At 33.9% G+C, this 18,061-nt stretch overlaps 1 long non-coding RNA gene and 1 other non-coding gene across 2 annotated transcripts; both read left to right on the top strand.

Moving 5' to 3' along the window:
* Window positions 1-12,026: 12,026 nt before the first annotated feature.
* On the top strand, window positions 12,027-14,263 carry LOC122194681 (uncharacterized). The gene is made up of 2 exons (XR_006184101.2): window positions 12,027-12,175; window positions 13,961-14,263. It is a non-coding gene; the product is annotated as an uncharacterized LOC122194681 (long non-coding RNA).
* On the top strand, window positions 12,806-12,902 carry LOC111906123 (small nucleolar RNA R24). Its single transcript, XR_002855103.1, has one exon. It is a non-coding gene; the product is annotated as a small nucleolar RNA R24 (small nucleolar RNA).
* Window positions 14,264-18,061: the final 3,798 nt, after the last annotated feature.

Below are 18,061 nucleotides of genomic sequence, written 5' to 3'. Positions count from 1 at the left end.
ACCACCTATGGATTGAAATAAATGATATTATCTTCTCTAATAAGAGAAAGATCATATGAAATGATGGTTAAGACTATTACTAATGATGTTCTTTTGAGACTTATGAGCCTTATTTTAAACCCACCCCCTAATGTCGCTAAAGCTAAGGTCATTTGAAGACTTCCTTTGCATAATGAATTTATTGCCACAAAACACTCGCTTAGACCCTTCGTCCAAATGTTTATCTCTTCCCTTCTCTTTGTGCTTTATCTTTTGTTTATGTTGTTTATGTTTCCTTATGTATATGCATTGGGCTTAGAGCTTGTTTGGGCCTCATTGATTTCGTTTTCCTAGTTTTCTCCATGCTTATGGTTCCTATGGCTTGTACCATAGGCCCTCTCATGTCTACAACTGAGGAGTCCCTAACTTACTATTATATTGTTTTTTTATCTATTAATAAAACTTTAATAGATGTAAAATTCCCATTTATAAAAAATATGTATTAGTGTTTTGTGTTATAAACATGAAAATCATTAGTTTACCCATTTAAACAAGTATAATAAACATAAAATTTGTGTGACATTCAAACCTTATAAACTCGTATAAGACACACATAAGACATTAATTAATATCTTTTTAAATGTTATTTTTTGCTTCATGTATAACTATTTATGTAGACGTATTTGTAAATTTATATAAATTTGTGTTTTCATGTAATACGATTAAAAATGTGTTGTGTTCATATCATTCCACGTGTTACACACGTTAATTTCCTGTCGTGTTTGCGTTTTTATAAATAGACATATTTTAAAATTTGTATCCAATAAAATTCATGTATGACGACATGGCACATAGACACGAATTGCCAGATGCCCAGATCTATACTAACTGAAGTGGATGCATAATAAAAAGTTCATTATGATCTTCTTTTGGTGAATGAGCAGTTGTATGTATCTTAGTGACTTAACAAACCTCATTAAGGCCCCGTTTCTTTTTTTTTTCTTCGTTAAGTCTTGAATTTATAAGTGGCTGAATTGATAATGATATCTGAACTGATAAAGTTTTGTTGATATAAATGTTTCTTTTTTTGAACTGAATGCTACCTAAATCTGAAAAAACAACTATTTTACCCTCGTTTTAAAAAAAGATAATAGAAGTACAAGGATTATACACACAAAATGCGATTTTTTAGGAACATATTTTTGGAAAAATGGATATAAAACTACCACTTAATGATCATACTATCATTTTTCTAATTTAATTTATTAAGACATTTTCTTAAGATCAAGTAAAAAAGAAATATATATATATATATATATATATATATATATATATATATATATATATATATATATATATCTTAACCCATTAAGTTTTCTAAACATCAAGTGCATTAAGTAAAAAAGAAACACACCTTAAGTCACACTTAATATCCTCTATCCTAATAAAACAATACCTAGTTTCTACGTGACAATAGCTGAACACCCCCTCAATTATTTATCCCGCTCAAAACATCTATGTGTAATTCTGGCTTTGCCCTTCCAATTGAGGATATAATCAATTTATTCTTTCTTTAAACTACTTCTTAAATTTTCAGTTCTATTGTCATTTGGTATATGGTGGTTGTCGAGGCCAACAAAATTAATAACCCTAAATCTTTTACACCAAAATAGTGTATAGTGGTAAAGGGATCGTATCCACGGAGATTGGTTCAATTTAAATCTCTATGTAAATCAGTTGTTTAAGTACTTGTAAAACAAGAGTAACAATAAAAGGGGGGGGGGGGGGAGGGGGTGGGAGTTTAAATCTTTCTGATTGTTTGGGAAAATTAGAACTAAGCTAGAATGTAAATATGACAAGTAAACAAGTAGATGATTTGATTAAATTTAATGTAGTGAAATTGGTTGACTTTGGGATATACCACATGGATGATACAGTTGACTTATCATTAGACTCAATGGGACAACACTTGTGAAGCAATCTAACTTGGCTATAGCAATTCATAAGCACAAATTACATCGACTCTTCTTTGTTATTGAAATGGTTAGAGAAGCTCTTAACACATTCCCTTAATTGATGTCACAAAACTAATGAAACATATAATCTTGTGAAAATGAACTTGATTTAAGTTTTAAGAGTTACCAAGTCCAAAAGATAATCAATTGCTTACATTATCATTATGGAGGAAACATTTCCATGGTTTAATATGAAATGAAAACAAGCATAGAAACCATTTGTTGCTTACCAATTTCAAAGTCCATTACTTAACCAAGAAACTAGTCAACAAAATAAGCATTCATTTATCCAAGCTCATGATCAAAGATAAACAAACACAACAAGATATTTGGCTAGAAAACATTTCCATAAACTTCAAACACAAGATAACATCAAGTCTTCAAAACAACCAATCATCCATGGGCTAAACCCTAATCAACCAAATATAAATCTAGCCAATCATGGCCAAAATAAAAGAAACACAATATAGTTTAGAGGTACCAAACATGATTCAAGTTGCAAGATGAAAGAAAATTACACCAATCTTCAAAATCTTTAATTTCTTCCAAAACCTTCTTGAGAGTAAAAAGAGTTGTTCTTCAATGTGTTCTTACCTTCCTTCGTGCTTCAAAACTCCAGTAAAAGTGGTCAAAAATCGAATCCAAAAGTTGCCCAAAAGTATTCCACCAACTTTCCCCAAATAGTGGAAAAAGACTAAAATCCGTATTCTTCACAGTGCGATCCACACGGACCATTTGTAAATCCACGCGGACCGTGTGGATTCTGCTGAGTGGGCCATTTGGCCTATTTGATTGGCCTTCTAGTTTGATCCTTTATTTCTTGGTCCAACCCACATGTAAAGGTTCTTAATATCCCAATTGTGTCTTCATGACTCTCCCAATATGGGCCATTGCTTGCTTGATCTTCTATAGCTCAAAATTCTCTTCACATCATCATCATTCTTCATCTAAAATTAAGACCAACTTGATCCTTTGATTATGTTGACAACAGACCCAATCACACCACTTCAAGTCCACAAGCAAACCACAAGCTTCCAAAGGTCTCGCACTCCTTACATACCTCCAAGTCGAATAGTATTCGGTAAATCCTGCAACTAAGCTCAAAACACTAGAAAGCACCCGATAAAGGAGAAAAATAACAAAAAGATATAATATGCATGAAGATTAACTAAATTGAGATGGGATAAACTAAAATAAACTAGGAAAAGAAGTAATAAAATGAAGCTATCAAATCACCCCAAGCTTAAACCTTACTTGTCCTCAAGTAAGACAAGACTAAAATGAACTTGGGATGAACTATCCTAAGGAAAATAAAAATAATGGATAGAACCATAGAACCTGATCAATGTTAGTCAACATGGTCAAAATTGAACTCGCTGCTATCCCAAGAATTTTTCATCCGATGACAATGGAACCATAAACCACAGCCAGGACAACTCCTCTAGTTGAGTAAGGAGGGACAGTCAGTCGTGGCCCCAATGGAACATGCATACAATGAAGAACATCTGTAGTAGGGAGAAAGCAGATGGACATGGTTGCGTGGCGCTCTTCTTTAAGTATACACTCTTATCACAAAAGTTTCATGATCTCATGTCTGCCGGCTACTCTCAAGTGTGATTGGGTTTCATCGCTCTGGCATTGTTGTGGGAATCAGTTCACTTAGTGTTGGCCTAAACCTCCCGTAGCATCCGACTCGACAACCTCCCTAACATCACCAATTTGCAAAAAAAACTCGATCTATATACAATAAAACATTCCTAAGTAAATGAGTAATCAAATGCCACCAAAATATAAGAAAATTCTATTCAATAATTGAACCGGTCACCCATCTAGGATAAACGCCACTTAGAATTTGCTTATTGAGCTTCTCGGTTTTTTTTTTAAGAGGGGGATACTTGAAGGTAATGTGCTAACATATTGAATTTTTTATCAAGAAAATTTTTGACTCGAAATTTGGTTACCAAAAGTATCTAAGTGGAACCGAAAGGTAATAATAATAATATGAATGGTCTAAGTCAAGGTTGTCAAGATCGGGATCCTACCTAAGATCGTTTTTGGGTTTGCAAGATCGGGATCGGGATCTTAAGATCCCACAAAATAAAATATAATTTTAATTTATAAATTTTAACCATGAAAAATATTTCAAACATTCAATTTTTCGTTCAAAAGTTATAAAAACTTCAAAATATTAGTCATAAGCCACAATACAAAATGATAAAGGGCAAAAAAAATTCATTTGCAAAAAAAAAATCAAGGGAAAGTAGGATCGGATCAGATCTCAATCCTATGATCCTACCTACGATCTTACGAACCTACCTGCAATCCTACCCCAAATACGATCATTTTACGATTCTGATCGTTTTTCATACCTAGGATCGTAGGATCGTACGATCCTACGATCAGGATCGCGATTTTGACAACCATGGTCTAAGTGTGAAAATGACCATGTATGGAGCATAGAGATGTAGGCTCCTTTTTAAACTTGTGATTTTCCAAATATAATGAAAATGCCCAAGCGTGGGCTAAAAGACTCTCTAAAAACCTAAGGAAATCGCAAAAAAATGGTGATGTAAAGAAACCGGATATGGATTCTAATCAGGGACAAGCACGAGTGCTTCATCCTAACGATTCAAACATGATCAAGTGTGATCCTCTCAGCGGCATGGACCGTGGGTCTAAAAACATCCATTCCTATAATATATTCTACAGTTGTTAGTATTGCATGCATAATTCTTCATGAAAACTATCTGGCCATGATCACTTACCCCTTTTAGCTCCAACAGTTGATCCCAAGTATGAAGTCCTAAACTGTGGCTAATGGTCCCGATTCGATGTGTGTGATAACAACAAGATCCTAGACCAATAATGATACAGTAATTATGAACCTATTTCATGGCATCCGAGGGGGGTGAGAATAAACATACAACAAAAAATGCATGAATGCTAATGCCCTAAGCTAAATGTTATGCAAAAACAAAAATGTGAAATAGAAGAAAATAAAATCTTTTTGGAATTTTATAAAATAAAAAAATAAATGAAAATTAAGGCTAAAACGTTATGTAACCTAACTAAAGTGCACGAGAAATCAAAAAGAAAAAGGGAATACCCCACCTCAAGATTAGAAATAAGCATTGTGCTCAATGCTTGGGGCAAGGCGAAAGTACCTAAATCAGAGGGTCGGGAGGAGGGTAAGGGTAAGGGTAAGGTGGTGGGGGATAAGGATGAGTGGGGGGACGGTTTAGGTTAATGATTTCTTGAGAGAGAAAGAATACATAGATAGTGGGAAACAACCGACATGCTAATGAAGAAGAAGGGTTGCATGTCACTTAAGTTATTTGGTCAAAAAGTCAATGGAAGTCAAAGCTGGTCAACGAATCCACGCGGACAATTTATGGAGTACACGCAGACAATTTGCAGTACACGCAGACAAGTTCTTGAGCACACACGGACCACATGAATCACGCAGAGAAGTTGTTGAATCTTTATGTTCATGCGATCAGGCTCATGCGGACGAGGGAATCAGATGCGAACCATTTGTAGGCTCTTTTGGGATAAGTTTCAAAGCTTCTGCATTTGACCAGAATGAACCCCCAGACTTCAAAATTCAACAGAACTTGACTTGAAAAGGAACAAGAGCTTGGATTTTAAAAAAATCAAAGCTTTTAAAAACGGAAAAAATATTTTTAACAAAAACATTTATTCTGAACGTGAAAGAGAACGAAAGCACAATGCTTTTCCAAAAATGCCCTTCTTTAACGTCTTTGACGAGATGCCTCCAAACTTCACTTTAGCACTTTGGGGCATCCAAATGGACGACATCTAGGACATGTGAATCAAAACCTTCATAGAACGGATTCAATCGATGCCCATTAACCTTACAAAATTGCCCCGTGTCGACATTTTTTAATTTCCACACCTCCATTAGGACTCTTTTCTTGTATTTGACTTTCTTTTTACAGGAGAACCATGTCGTGTTGGATTAGTGTCTAAGTCCATAACTATTTTGGTATGTACTTGACCCGATGGTGCATGGTCCATTCGAAATTCATAACTCCTTCATCTGAACTTCGTTTTCGTCTGTCTTTTTATCGTTGGACTACTATTGATGAGATCTTCAATTCTCATTTAGAAAGTTTTGGCTAAATATCACTCGACCTCAATCTCGAGTTTCGGGTTGCATACTGTTAATGCTGAAACTTCGAAAAATCATAACTTCCTCATACGAAGTCAGATTTAGACGTTCTTTTTATGCACGCTCTCGGTTTAACGTATTCTACGACTTTCGTTTAGATCGCTAAGGCCAAATATCGCTCTAACGTAAATTCACTATTTACAGCGCGTTGTGTTGTGCCAGTTCTGTCGCGAAACTTCGACATGTTATAACTTCTTCGTTATAACTCGGGTTTCGGCGTTCTTTATATGTACGAAATCCTTGTAACATATACTACAACTTAGTTAATATTACTCCTTCTAAATAATTTTCCATCAAAAAGTCATTTTTGATGCTTATCGTCTCTAAATTGACTAGCCTGGATCTACGGGTGTTACGCCATGCATGAGTTATGAGCATTTTGAGTTTAAGAGAGTGAGTGTGTTCGGTGTTTGTGACCATATCAACCATGAAAAGGCTTAAATCATTGACTTTATAGAGTAAGGGCTATTAGGGAATCCAAATCTATGATTTGAGTCAAGGTCTTAATTTATTAAGACCAAATGAGTAGAAAGAGTGAATCTGGAGAGTACGTTGAGCGTAATTCCAGTAAGTCCTATGTACTGCCCCAGTAACCCTGATGGCCAATCTGGATTCATGAGTACGTTGAGCGTACCAAGGGAGGTACGCCCCGTGTAATCTCACTGTGGACTTTTGGGCTAAGTCTCATTTTTGGGCCTTGAGTGGGACCTGGAGTTTGGGCTTGTTGTAATATAGTTTTGGACCATAGGATTATATATATATATATATATATATATATATATATATATATATATATATATATATATATGTAACGCCCGTAGATCAGGGCTAGTCAATTTAGAGACAATAAGAGTCAAAAATGACTTTTGATAGAAGATTATTTAGGATGAATAATCCTAACTAAGTTGTAGTATATGTTACAAGGTTTCCGTGCATATAAAGAACGCCAAAATCCGAGTTATAACAAAGAAGTTATGACCTGTCGAAGTTTTACGGCAAAACCGGCACGGCACCGGGAAGCGTAAATAGTGAATTTACGATAGAGCGAGATTTAGCCTTATCAATCTAAACAAAAGTTGTAGAATATGTTAAAATAAGAGCGTCAATAAAAAGAACGCCCAAATCTGACTTCGTATGAGGAAGTTATGATTTTTCTAAGATTCGGCTTAGCAGTGCACGACCCGAAACTCGAATTTTAGTTCGAGCGGTTTTTGGCTTACGCGACCTAAATGAGAGTTGAAGGTCTCATTAATAGGAACTCAACGGTAAAAATATGGACGAAAACGGAGTTCGTATGAAGGAGTTACGAATTCTTCGCGGTCATTTAACAGTCTAAACGCCTCCTACTGTTAAATTTGAGATCGGTCAAGATTTAGCTGACGGAGTCTAAACAAAAGTTGTAGATCTTGATTTTACCTATGCGTGGATATAAAGAACGTCAAAAACGGAGCTCGTATGCGAAAGTTATGATTTTTCTAAGTTCGAAGGCTAACACGCGATAGGGGTGACGTGGCACCACCCAGAATTTGACACGTGGCACCACCAGAAAGCCGCCACATGGACCAACTCGGCGAGTAGGTGTCCCCTACTCGGCGAGTATGGACCAACTCGGCAAGTAGGTGTCCCCTACTCGGCGAGTACATCAGATATTTTCACTATAAATAGGATGCGAGGGTTCAGGGTTTATTTGCTCATTTCTTCTCATCTTTGTGCCGAAGCTCTGCATTTTTACCCCCAAAGCCACCCCGAAGCCCCGGTATCATACTCTAGCCCCGAGGCAAGTCCCGAGATCCCGAAGATCCCGAGAAGTGCGGTTCCCGAGCCGAAGCTCTGCCCGCGAGAAGTTCGATTTTTGAGGAGATCTTCCAGATCTGCTGTGGATTACTACTTCTGCAAGTCGTAGTGCTGTCTGATCATCTTCTGATCAAGTGAGTGTATACTACCTTTCATAAACACGATAATAATACAAGTATGGTTTGAGTGTATTAAGTATATTGTTGTTTATATGCGCGAGTGTGTAGTTACTTTCTTCTAACACATAAATATGAAGTATTTGCTATGAAATACGTGCTATGTGTTTATATGTTATTTGTCTATTTGAGATGGGCATGGAATTTGGAGTTTTATACAGGTGTTAAATGATTTAAACTGTGTAATTGTTTATATCTACAAAAATTGTTGGGTAGAACATGGGTAGATGGGATAGTTGGTGACTATGGAGTTAGCGCCTGCTGTTAGATAAACCTTGGTGACTATGGAGTTAGCGCCTATTGAGTAAACCTTGGCGACGATGTGACTTCGTGCCTATTTGATGAACCTTGGCGACTATGGAGTTAGCGCTTGTTAAGTGAACCTTGGTGACTATGGAGTTAGCGCCTATTGAGTAAACCTTGGTGACGATGTGACTTCGTGCCTGTTAAGTGAACCTTGGTGACTATGGAGTTAGCGCCGCTTGAGTAAACCCCGACGACTATGGAGTTAGCGTCTGATAACTATGGATTTAGTACCTGATCTATAAACTTTGGCAGCAATGGACTTTGTGCCAATTCCTTAGGTAAATCCTTAGGAATGAATGAATGAAGGATAGTGGATTCTTAGGGTAAAACCTTAAGAAGATAATGGGGATGGGTATTTGGTTTGATTGTTTGATAATTGAATATAATAAATGTATTATTGTGGGTTGAAAACCCTATATGCTCACCAGGCTCCCAAGCCTGACCCACTCAGTTTTATTTTCATTACAGGTAATGACACAAGAATATAAGTCGGCGGACTAGACGAGAGATTTTGGATTATAGATAAGTAGTTGAATAACTATTGTAAGGTCTATTTTATATTGTTTATGCTTTTGGTCTGTAACGAACATGACATCCCGATGTTTTATTATTTAATGAAAATACATTCTCTCTGAAAAACGTTTTGATAAATTTTATCATATTTTATTTTGGGAACAAATTCCGCAACTCTTTTAATCAAAAGATTACTCTGATTTTATAAAAACAAAGCATAAACAAATCGGTCTTTTCTGGCCGTGAAATTGGGGATGTCACAATATATATATATATACACGGAGAGAATCAAATGAGAACACCTAAAAGGATGAGAACGCGAGAACAATTGTAGACCAATCATTCCATAAGGGTGTTAGAGGAATTTTACAATGTAATTAAATATAGATAATTAATTATTTCCTACAATCATGGGATGTAATCTAATTAATTGATTTTTTTTTTACCAAAATACTAGAAAAAAATTCAAATCTATTTTTAGCCAATCAGGTTATTTAAAAAAAACGCATGATTAAAAAATGTTTTATATTTTTTTATTTTTTTCCAATATATCAAAACGATTGATGAGTTAATCATTTCAACCGAATATGTGTAATCATACAAAAATAAAAACATATTTGTAGTCATATATGAATCTGTTGTAATCGTGAATGAATAGATGAATTAAGCTATCATAATAAATGAATATAACGCAATTTATAGAGAAAAATTACAATATGACTATAATCATAAATAAATAAAACATATTGGATATTTATATCTAGATTACACATCTATTCATAAATAATAACACAAAAAGTTGCAATGTAATACATATATATTTTTCTATAATCACATTTGAATACAACATAAACAAAAATTGTATTAAAAATAATCAATTATTATTATTTTATAATCATAAATGAATAAGGCGATATCTTTTCTACTTTGTATTGTTTGGTTGTAAATTAACGCTCCAACATTATGTTTGTAGAAGCATCTTGATTTCCTCTACATACTGTCAAATAAAAAAATAAATACAATTAACAATCAACTAAATGAAAAAAATTTAGAAAAACACATATGGCGTCAAATATTACATGAAGATACATGAACAAAATATAAAATACATATGAAATCCTATAATTGTAATTATATTCATAAATGAATATATATCATTAATCACAAATGAATACACTTCCAATCATAATGAATAACACTCCAATCATAGATAAATACCACCATAGCTGTTGATCCCATGATTTATTTTGCTTTTTACTGTTTCTATCATAGCCTTAACATGTTTAATTTGGAGTTGAAACATTAATTCCATTGATTCAAAAGATTTCAGAACTAAGACGCATGCAAGGAAGCAATAAGAAGTAAGCCTTGAGCTTATCTAACCCTACATATGTGTTTTGGGTTTTTGAGATTAATAAGCTTTTAATTTTTGAGATTTGAGATACCTGATTATATTGGAGTGTCAAGTGGGGTTTACTACATGGGATAAATAAAATTATCTATTTTATGAAAAGACACTATTGAGATTCATGATATATTCATGATTGATGATTTGATTCACACAACCAACATAGTTAGTCCATTAAGTTTCAAAATGTACAAATATGGTGACAGAAGCATTATAATAAGGATAAAGAAATAGAAATTTTGTGAAGACATACAAATTTGTTGTCAAGGGAGATTGAAAGTTGAAAGAGAGGGGAAAAGACAGAGATTAGGGTTTTGAAGATAGTTTGAGGAGAGCACGTTTGTGATGGATTACAAACACAAATACAGATGGAAATCAGGTTCTACAAACTGAAATTGCAACTGATTATGAAAAAAAATGCAAATTTACATACCTGAAAAAACTAAACGCAAGCTGAAATTGCTATTGATTCTCGTAGGAATGGTAGCGGTGTGGGGTGTCTTAATTGGAATTTTTGCCGGAGATGGTGAGAACGTCAACGATGATTCGGTGGCTACGGATTGGGGATGACGGCAGGTTCTGGGGAGTGAAGATCTTGATATAGGGTTTGGCAATCGACAATAAGAAGTAATATGGGTCGAGCGGAGTGAATGACTAGGTTTATACAGAGAGAGAGAGAGAGAGAGAGAGAGAGAGAGAGAGAGAGAGAGAGAGAGAGAGAGAGAGAGAGATTTTAGTAGTTGTTTAAAATAAGGGAATGATTAATTACCATGATACCCTTTTCTTATTTTTAATTCAAATTAATTGAATTTAAACATTTTAATAATAACAAAAATTTCTAATTAATTATAGCATTAGATCTAAGATAATAGATGGATGAGATCTATTATCGCGTTCTTAATCTTTTTTCGTTAAAGCATAAACCATTATTTGTATTTTCTTTAAATATATCCAACAACTTGTTATGTTTTCAAATATATTTGTATTTTCTTTAAATATATCAAATAACTTGTTATGTTTTCAAATATATTATAAACTAGGTGTGAGCCCCGTGTATTACACGGGTTTATTTAAAAAAATTGAATATAAAATAATAAGTATTAGGTTTTTCAATATATCTACTTTAATAAATAAAAACTAATTTCTTTGTTTATAATTGGATTCCATAACATTTTTTGTTTTGAAAAAGTTATTGTACAAGTGAAAATTATGATGTGTAAAGATTTAATTATGGAAGAATTGATTATTCCCCAATTTGTAGTTATACGTTTTTTTGGTATGGTTTTTGAAATTTAATTTAATGATTCTACATAACATAAATAAACTGGCATAAAATATGGAATTTACTTTTAAATTTAAGAAAATTGAAAGCACAAGAAAAAGTCAAGTGGAAAAAGAAAAAATCAAAAAATCTTACAAAATGACATGTGTCAAACTAAATGAGAACATGACATTTGGCAAAAACATTTTCATTTATTAGGGTAGATATCGTTACCTATACACAATATGGAAATAGGACAAAGAACTTATTGTATTAGTTACCAAATTTGTAGATTTAACGAAAATACAGGGACCATTTTAGTAAACTTGGATGACTATACACGGCCCATTCCACATCTTGGGCTTAAACTGGAACTTCGATTCCCATCGCCTCCATTTTTAGGGTTTTTGAACCACCAATCACAAGCCATAGTCTTTATATATTCCAGTTACAACACAAGCAGATCATAAAGTAGTTTCATCTGCCGCTGATTTTCGTTTTCTCTGATCAGTTCTCAGTTATCTTGTTAGTGTAAGAGCTTCTTATCTCATTCAAATCAATATATTTTTTTACATCGTTTTTCAATAAAATGAAGTTATTTTAGGCTACGAATTCTTCTAAACAAATACTTGTTTTCTACTCTATGATTTTCGTTTTTACGGCTCTATCATCAGAGTCAACAGCAGGCGCCGATTTGTTGGCGACTTGACTGCCGCTTAGAGCCTAGATTCAATTCCGGTTGAAGATCCATGAAAATTTCTGTTAATTTTTTCAAGACACAATTAATCGGATACATTTTTTTTTTGTAAATTTCATCTCCCATGAAAGTTTTGAAGGATTCATTAGTCTCTAAATTAGGATGGATGTTAATAGAAAGGCATACTCAGACACAGGGGCTTTGTTGAAACATGAAAACAAGCCGCCTTTTGCACGGTGCCAACAAGTTGCTACTTAACACGATTGGAGGAAGTTGTTTTTGCACATCTTCCTTCAAATTACAAGTAGCTACATCCACTTCTTATTGAGTTCCACTATTTTCTTTTTTAAAAAGCCTAAATCTAAATATTTTAACCACACATTTAGGTCTAATTGGATTGGATTTTGATCTATTTATGTGTTTTAGATTTTTGAAAATTGTCTACTTTATTGAATAAGTTATGGAATGCAGTGATGAGAAAGCTAACATGTAAGTAGAAACTCAACTTTGTGTTGAATTTCTTCAATGAAATATTTTTGTTACGCTTGGCTTCTGAGTATTCGCCTTAATGGTTACATCAATACAACACTCCACTCTCTAACTTTAGGTTTTCAACTTTGCACTATATCGACGAATTACAAAAAATTGGGGCGAAGAATTAGGGTTTCGTAAAATCCAATGATAAATCGTCATGTATTGAGCCTTTTACGGCATCACAACGGTCGAGCCTTCCATCACCGGAAGGAACCCGTTGGCCGGAGATGGCGTTGTCACATCCTATCGCCTTGGGGAGCTGCTTATGCTATTACCTCTTGGGATTGGCCGTGAGAAAAACATTCTCTAATAATTCATACATTGCTATCTAAATTGATAGCATTTGGGCTATTTGAATTTAAATTAGTTAAAATTGATTAAATTAAAACCAAAAAACCTAAGTTGATCATAACTCTACTTAAACATAACGAATATATATATGTTATAGGAGACCAACACTTCAAAATGTTCTTAGTCTTGACATTGACCTCCAAATGGAAAACATATCGATTGATTACGAGTTCTGAAGATTTTAAAACATTTGTGATCGCAAATATATACTGTAACAAATGTACAAGAATACCAATGAAGTATACATGTTTTGGAGTAAAACTTTGTTTTAACTTGTTATTTTGTGTAAATAGAAAAATGACCTAAAGGTTAATAAAGTTTTCAAAATGTTGTATTTTTTTGTGCAAAAAATACCATTAAGAATATATCATTTTTATATAGAATACAAAGTATACATTTTAGAACAAAAAAAGTTCTAAAAAACTATTGTAGTTTCTAAAATGTTCAAAAAAATCGTTATTTTGAGTTTCTTTTGTTAACTTTGTTGTTTTTGGATTAAGCAAATCCAATATTGTTTACCGACACATATTCTTTTATGTATGTTGATTATAAATCATTATCAAATTAGCCACATGATACTATGGTCAAGCAGAATTAAATGTAACTCATTCTCTACATCCTCATTTTGGAATTCTCATGACATTTGTTTCTCTTTTGTGTTTCTTTTATGCTGTGATATTAATGAACAATTAACATTGATGTATAATAATTTTATCTATGTATATATGTTTTAGGTATGAGGCATATCCTACGATCTGCAAGCAATAATGTTTTAGGTTTGAGGCATACCACTTCTCATGTTACTATAAGAATGATCGTGTGAGGGAATGAAAGAGATTGTACCATTGTTGTGAACTGAAATGACGGTGCATGATCTCCGATAATTGTGTTCTACATAATCTGATAAGTTATAAAAAAGTGTTGTGTTTTTTAAAACATTTTGGAAATTTTGTTACACTTTTATAACATTTTTCCGTTTATCTAAAGTAACCGATTACCATAAGGTTTTATTTGAACACATGAGTATTTTGTTGGTATTTTGTGTATAAATAGTAATTTTATTGGTACTTTTTGTACTAAAAAAATGACAATGTTATGTTTTAAACATTAAATAACCGGTGATGGAATACTTACCTACAATTGTTGTTTCATTGGTACTTTGCGCACTAAAAATTTAAGGGTCTTTTTTGTTTACTTTTGAAATTTCATTACATTTTTAAGTAATTTTCCCTTTATATTTTTATAAATATAAATATAGTAGTTTTTTATTGAAATAATCTAAAGAGAAGAGTTAAAAAAGAATTATGGCTTGTATTTTCAATTTATATCTATGAGGGATGCTTCCTCTATCTCATGTGTACATGGATATAAAAATAGTCAAAATAAGATTACGACGTGAATGATTATTTTAAATGGGGAAAACAGAGAATAGTACAAATAAAACTTGTTTAAGAGAATTATTTGCTTACTACTACAATTGATATAATGTTTGATAATAATTTTAGTATTTTGTTGCTATTAGGATTATGGAACCTATAATTGTAAATAAAAGTGATTGCCGACTTTATTAAATAAATTTGCAAAGAATATAATTTCCGTACCAGTCCATTTGTTTAATCTGGAAGTGAGTCAAGTGACCGCATTTTGATGTAACAGAAGAAGGTCCAGGGTTGATTTCCAATCCAATGGACAAAACCCTTGAATATTTATTAAAAACTAACAAAATGTCATTTTAGGCTTTTTAGCAACACGTTATGCCATGGTGTTGAAACGTTGAATTACAAAAAAGGCCAGGTAGAAGTGATGATTTACAAAAATTTACCTTATCTATCAAACATAAACGTGTAATTTTGATACAATATCTATGATAAAGTTGTCTGTTTTAAAAAAACTATTATTCATTGTAGCCACTAAATTCCGCACATGAAGACTAAAAAGTTGTTAAATAGGCTGAGAAGCTATTAACTCGGCTCTAAAATTTAAGATTTCTCTAATGAGATTAAAAAACTTAAATCTTTTTTATTATATGATCAAAGGTTGACGTTAGACCTTAATTTTATGCCCTTGTAAGAGTGAAAACCTGAGGTCCTTTTAGTATTTTTTCAAAGTATTAAGGTAAAAGTGCAAAAACGCTCGTATAGTTTCCCATATATGTTTCATCAAATCAATACGTACATTGTGATGTGTTTCATGGTTTTGTATTTCCTGTTGGGTGCAAAGTTCTCCATTAGATGACTTATGAATGCTTGGCTTGAGAAGACCCACTTGCATATGTGGTTACTAAAGCCTTGTGACATATGTGTGTGTGTCGATCTCTGTGTGTGTGTGTGTGTGAGAGAGAGAGAGAGAGAGAGAGAGAGAGAGAGAGAGAGAGAGAGAGAGACTAGTTGTAACACCTCTATAAATAATGGTTTGCATATCACTATTAGAGTGTGTGTGAGAGATGTAACATTGAGAGTGTGAGTGTGTGTTAATTATGTAGATTTAGATATAGATCATTTTCTGTAACACCTATCATAATCATATACATCTATTAGACACCCAAATCACCAAGTTCATTGTGTTCTTTACAATTTCGCATGTCAAACCAAATGTTAATAACACTACAATTGGTATCAAAGTGGGTCTTTGAAGACCAAAGTAATTTTTGAAGAAACGGTTCTCGATTTGACAACAATCAACACAATGTGAACGATCTACGGTGAGTCTCTCAATAATCTCTCAGAATTGTGCTTTTGTTATTGATTTTTGATCACTTTGACTCGTTTGGATCAAATTTGTTTCAAGCCCAATTGTGATGATCCAATACTTTTCTTTTCATTGATCTAGCCCAATCCAAATTTTCTTTGATGTGTAACAACCAAAAAATTTCAACAAATTTATACCTTTCAAAAGTGACCCATTTATTAATAAAAGTGTTTACAAACTATTATTTCCAAAACGTTATTTAAAATTGGAGTCTTCCAAGATCCAATCAGTTGTAATACCAAGGATGTGTACGATCACGCCTTCGCCCTGCCACTGTCCACTGAGGTACCTGACACCATAAACCAAACTTTAAGCATGAAGCTTAGTGAGTTCCCTCAAAATACCACCACACAAACATATAACCTAACAAACAAAAACATGCATACAAAGCCTTCAGCCTGACTGGAACGCCCCCAACCTATAATCCATATGGTACGCTCACAGAGTCTTCGGCCTGACTAAAACTCCTCACCAGCCTACAATCTATCTGGTAAGCTCACAGAACCTTCAACATAACTGGTATACCTCATCGGACCTTCAACCTATCAGGAACGTTCTTTGGGCCTCCGACCTGACTGGTACGCCCCTCTGGTCTGCAGTTTATCCGGGATGTCCTAGGTCTCTTGGCCTTCAGCACATAGCAGGACCGAATCAACCCAACCACACATAATATGTCTACATATACATATCCAAAACACATATAACCCCAATAAACCATAGCAACATATCGATATAAACATTACCGGGTTTGTTGAATGATAGCACAAAGCAGTACAATGTCAACCCACCCACACCACATTGACATATACACAACTAAACATATAACAAGTCAATATACAATCAGGCAGATCTTACAGATCAATAAGCATAACATCATCCTATATACAAGGATACAGATCTAACATATCACTACAGAATACCAACATGCGATAAACGAGGATACAATCCAATGGGCCGGCCTTGGTGCCTTCGACCCAAAAGTACAGTAAGGAAGACTCACTTACCAAACCGGACAAAAGTTAATGAGGTCAAAACTCTGAATCCCATCACTCAAACCAACACCTACTCCAACAAAAAGACCAAACACAATCAAACTCTCCAAAATACCCTCAAGGTCCAACTTGGTCAAAGTCAAAGTCAATTGGTCAAGGTCCAAAAGTCAATATCTCTTCCCAGTGGAGTATGCCCAACGTACTCTGATGTTGACTAAAAGCATGGCGCTGACCGTGTGCGCGCAACGTAAAGTGTAAAGCCCGTGTTTCTAGGCTAGGCATTAATATTGACATAATGGTCTAGGTTAACCTTTGTAACTCGTTTAGAAGAAATGAAAAGGAATTATGTGAATTTTATGTGAATTATGTGTTTTATGCTTAATTATTAGGGCTTAATTAATTAAGAATAAAAAAATAAGCGTCAAAATTAAAGTGTGAGATAAGCCCGATATCTTTACATAAAGTTGTAATGGTCGAAACAAGGATTTCGGGGATATAAAGAATACCAAAATCCGAGTTATAACGAAGAAGTTATGACCTGTCGAAGTTTCGCGACAAAACCGGCACGGTGCTGAATGTCGTAAAAAGTGAGTTTTTGATAAACTACTTTTTAGCCTTAGCAATCGAAACTAAAGTCATAGTATTCGTTAAACCGAGAAGTTCGATAAAAAGAACGCCCAAATCTGACTTCGTATGAGAAAGTTATGATTTTTCGAAGTTTCAACTTAGCAGTAGACAGCTAAAAAAACTCGAATTTTAGATCGAGCGATTTTTAGCCGACACAACCTAAACGAGAATTGAAGGTCTCGTCATTAGGAGCACAACGGTAAAAAGTCTGACGAAAACGGACGTTGGATGAAGAAGTTATGAATTTTTAACGGATTTCCTGTCCCGGTCTGTTAAAAATAATAATATAAAATTTAAATTCAAAATTAGCCGACAAAGTCTAAACGGAAGTTGTAGAGCGTAATTTTAGCTACGCGTGCATATAAAGAACGTCAAAAACGGAGCTCGTATGCGAAAGTTATGAATTTTAGAAGATTTTGGCACAAAATTCGAGAAATTTCGCATAGATAGGCTTCACCCGGAAGTGCC

This window comes from Lactuca sativa, chromosome 6 (assembly GCF_002870075.4).
Source record: "Lactuca sativa cultivar Salinas chromosome 6, Lsat_Salinas_v11, whole genome shotgun sequence".
Classification (NCBI taxonomy): domain Eukaryota; kingdom Viridiplantae; phylum Streptophyta; class Magnoliopsida; order Asterales; family Asteraceae; genus Lactuca; species Lactuca sativa.
This window is presented reverse-complemented; position numbering and strand designations above follow the sequence as displayed.